The 4,021-nt window shown below is 42.9% G+C and overlaps 1 pseudogene; it reads right to left on the bottom strand.

The window, feature by feature from the left end:
- The window catches only part of LOC102495815 (NAD(P) transhydrogenase, mitochondrial pseudogene), a 19,298-nt pseudogene extending 18,467 nt beyond the window's left edge, over positions 1-831 (bottom strand).
- Between the last annotated feature and the right edge of the window lie 3,190 nt (positions 832-4,021).

Raw genomic sequence — 4,021 nt, 5'->3', positions numbered from 1 at the left:
TGTGGCCGGCTGAGAACATGCTAAGGAGCAAAGAGGTCTCAGTCTAATTTGTTGTTTCTGATAACCCGTATCGCCTTCCTGTGTACAAGCCACCCTCCACTGCCGAGGCCGGACCCCGGCAGGAGTCCAGCAACATAACCATTACACTAACTGCTGGTTCCCAGAACATCTTTTTGATATGCTTTTTGGCTCTTCATATGCCTTCCTAAGAGAGTTACTGCTGATTGAAGGAAGCCAGGCTATGGAAGAGAGAAATTGTATATCTTCATTTAACACATACTGATTGCTCTCTGTGGTGGAAACTGAAAGATCAGAGGACATAGAAACATTGGAAGTGGTTATGGGATACTGGAAACAACGGGGGAAAGACTGAGAGAAGGGGGTGAGTGTAAGGAAATAAATTAAGGAGGAAAATTGCCAAGACATTCACAGGACACAGAAATAGATTATTATCTGTTGATGATAATGTGTTTTGTATTGTCAATTTGACTGATGTGAAGTGTATTCTTGTTGGGTAAATTCAATTTACAAGCTAAGTGATGTATAGTGATTAAATGTATAAAATAAATAAAAAATAAAATTCTGCTTGACCAAGGCCTGAATGCCTGCAGGAGACAATGCCACTTGATTTTCATTCTGGAAAATCTCGGGTACTCCAACAGTTCCTTATATGTAGCTCCTGGTTTTTACAGGGGCTTTACACCATAGCACCTGATAAGAATGAAGTGGTCGTAAAAAATCTTTGTTACCAGGTTGAACCTCACAGGACTCCAAATTGCTACGAAAAGGACATGAACAGCCAGTCATCACTGTTTTCAGTAGGTTCACCATGTTGATATAGGCTTTCAACTTTCTGAATCCCCAATTTCCTTGAAGTCAAATCACCCAAGGGGCCCTTCCACTCTCAGCGGCAGCCAAAGTCTCTTTGCTCAGCCTGGACTCCTAATCTACTTTTTATAGTGTCAAGAGAGGTCTTGATTTCTTATATTATGGTCTTCATCTCTTGAAATTTTGTTTGATTCTGTTTTATGGAGTCTATCTCTTCATGGAGCTCTTCCTTCAAGTCATGGAATGATTTTCTCGTCTGGTATTGATTGCCTGTTTTGTCTTGTATCACGTTAAGTTTAGTTATGATACTCTTCTTTTTGATATTTTGGTGATTTCCTCGGTTTATTTCAGTTGGAGATGAGTTATTGTGTTCTCTTGGGGTGAAGTAGTTTTGTCATAGTTGAGGCTCTTCTGCTATTTTTAGTCACTTGGTAATGTATTCACTATGTGTTTATTCTTTGGAGTAGATTTCTATACCTGTGTGCTTGTGTGCTTCCCTTTCATGTGAATTCATTCTGTACCAATTTCTCTCTTCTACTGTGGTTTATAATGTGGTATCCACAGCAAGAGCCTTGGATTCAGATTAACAAAGATATATTTCTCTCTTTTTACTGGTGGGTTTAGTGAAGGGAGAGGGTTCCTCAGAGCATCACAGTGTTGAAATGTTTGGCTCCTATATATCTATACTTCTATAGTCCCTGTGTGGAAGGATGCTTCTAACTCTGAAAATGCAGGATCAGGTTGGAAGTGCTGAGGCTGAATCAGCCTTGGCTCTCAGACTCTAGACTGGGCACTTCAGGTGGAAAGTGTCTGCTAAGGGGCTTGCTATCCCTCTGCTCCTTTTAACTCAAAAACTGTAGGATCAGGTTGCAGGTGCTGACTATATCAGCTTTGGCTCCCAGAACCTAGACTGGGTAGGGAGCTTCAGGTTGATCATTTTCTTATAACATTCATTTTCATTTTAATTATCCTTCTAGTCTATTAATTTTTTTAAAACATTGAATGAATTTTGTTCTTTAAATTATTAGGTTGATCATTTTCTTATAACATTCGCTTCCATATTAATTAGCCTTCTACTCTATTATTTTTTAAAACATTGAATGAATTTTGTTTTTTAAATTATTTTGAAAGGAATCAATGAGATGCAATTTATGTCATATCTTGTGATATAAAATCCTTTTTTAATTCAATTGTATTTATTCATTATTTATTTTAATATGACCAGAGAGGGACAGACACTGAGAGAGAGAGAGACAGAGGGAAAGTGAGAAAGCAAGACACTAGGTCCAGGACTTGAACTGGGGAAGCAAGCCACTAGGTCCAGGACTTGAACTGGGGTCGGCCATGTGGGAGTGTCCAGCGCCTTAACCACCAAGCCACCTGCTGGTCCCCTATATAAAATCCTATCCTTTTTTTTTCTTGAGAGTTTTTTTGCTATAGGGTGCGTGCGCTCGCCAGACAGAGAGACAGAAAGCGAGAAATCACGCCCTAGGGGGGATGGCCATGCCGCAAACCCTTCTCCTCCATTCTCCTCTCGGGATTCTGGGCACGTATGCACACGCACCCGGCGTGAGTTTAAGCCACCGAGTCCGGGACTCGAACCACGGTCGACTACATGGGAGTCCAGCGACATAGCCATTACGCTAACTGCTGGTCCCATAAAATTCTATTCTATACAACTCAGTGAGGTAGACATTCACTCCCAGCTCAGATTTTTCTCAAGTTCCAGTTTTCAGCTGAAAGTCCCTCCAAGTCACATAATTCTGATGGTAAAAGGCATGAAAAAAAAAAACACACAAAAAAAGTATTAGCTGCTGTCATCATCATCATGCATCACCATCATCAGTAAGAGTTTTTGCCCCAATGCAGACACATTTACACTTTCCCTAGGGTGAATACTCCATTCCCTAAGAAAATGACCCCATTTTATTCTTAGTCTTTCCTAACTCACCTCAGTGCTACTGAATCTTTTGAAGACAGAGTAAGGGTGGGGCAAGATTAAGCTCTGTCTCCGCGGGACATTCGGGCAGGGTGCCTGAGTGAGAGAGCGGAGGTCTGGAACCGGCGCAGTGTCACAACACAGGAGCGACACAGTGTCACAGTTCAAGATGGTATGCAGTCGCTCGTTTATTGAGGGCCAGAGAATATTCTTATATACACAGGGTAGGAAGCTGATTGGTCGTACAATGAGGGATGCAATTCTACAACCACCGATTGGTTGCTGCATTAAAGGGTAAAGCCAGGAGGCGAGGTAAAAAGGGGGCAGGAATTGTTGCGGACCTGACTGAGGACCTGCCTGAATGAGGAAATCTCAGGGTGAATTGTCTACTCCCGGAACAAGGATACTTGAAGGTCCTTGTATGAAGGTCATGTCAGCCATTTTGGTGCATGTGGCTTCCTACATGTCCCCCTTCTCTGTTTTATAGACTGGGAACCTGGGGGAGCTGTGCCTGTCTTAGGTTGGAGTCTTATTAGCCAAATGTCCTCAGTTACCCGTCGTGGAAACCACCCACAGCAAGATGGGTGTCCTGTCTTAGGTGGAGGAAGTGGCAAAATGTTGATCGATATCATGCATCACCAGTCTAAGCTAATGGACCTGAATAGGCCAAGAAAGGAGGGAGGTAACTTGTTGGCTGATAAACGTTTTCAGTCTTTGGAAAATGATCGGTCCCAGGAAGCAGACAATTAGTAGCCCGAGAATTGGTCCAATTATAGGGAGGAAAAAGAGGAGTCCATTCCATGCAGACCATAAGGGATTGTCACGAACAATGCTGGACTTGTTGGTGTAAAAGCAGCAGTGTTCCTGTAAAGCAAGACAGAGACCCCCCTGTTCTGCCAGGAGGAGCAATGCCAGGATAAAAACCAGCAAAGGTAGTGTCAAAGAAGCAAAACAGGATCAGGTATTTAAGAAGTATCTTCATTTTGTTGATCTGTGGAAGGAGAGAGAGATATCTCAGGGCTTTCATCATCTCTGGATGGCTTGTTAGAATCAATCTGTTTGATTAATCTTTCTGGTAACCAACAAGCAGCATCCATTTTTTTTTTTGGGGGGGAGAGGTTTTTGCTATAGAACGGGTGCACTCGCCAGACAGGCAGAGAGAGACATAGAGACAGAAAGCGAGAAATCACCCCCCGGGGGGGATGGTCACGCCGCAATCCCTTCTCCTCCATTCTCCTCTCGGGATCTTGGGCA

Source organism: Tupaia chinensis, unplaced genomic scaffold, assembly GCF_000334495.1.
Source record: "Tupaia chinensis unplaced genomic scaffold, TupChi_1.0 Scaffold140338_1, whole genome shotgun sequence".
NCBI classification, from domain to species: domain Eukaryota; kingdom Metazoa; phylum Chordata; class Mammalia; order Scandentia; family Tupaiidae; genus Tupaia; species Tupaia belangeri.
This window is presented reverse-complemented; position numbering and strand designations above follow the sequence as displayed.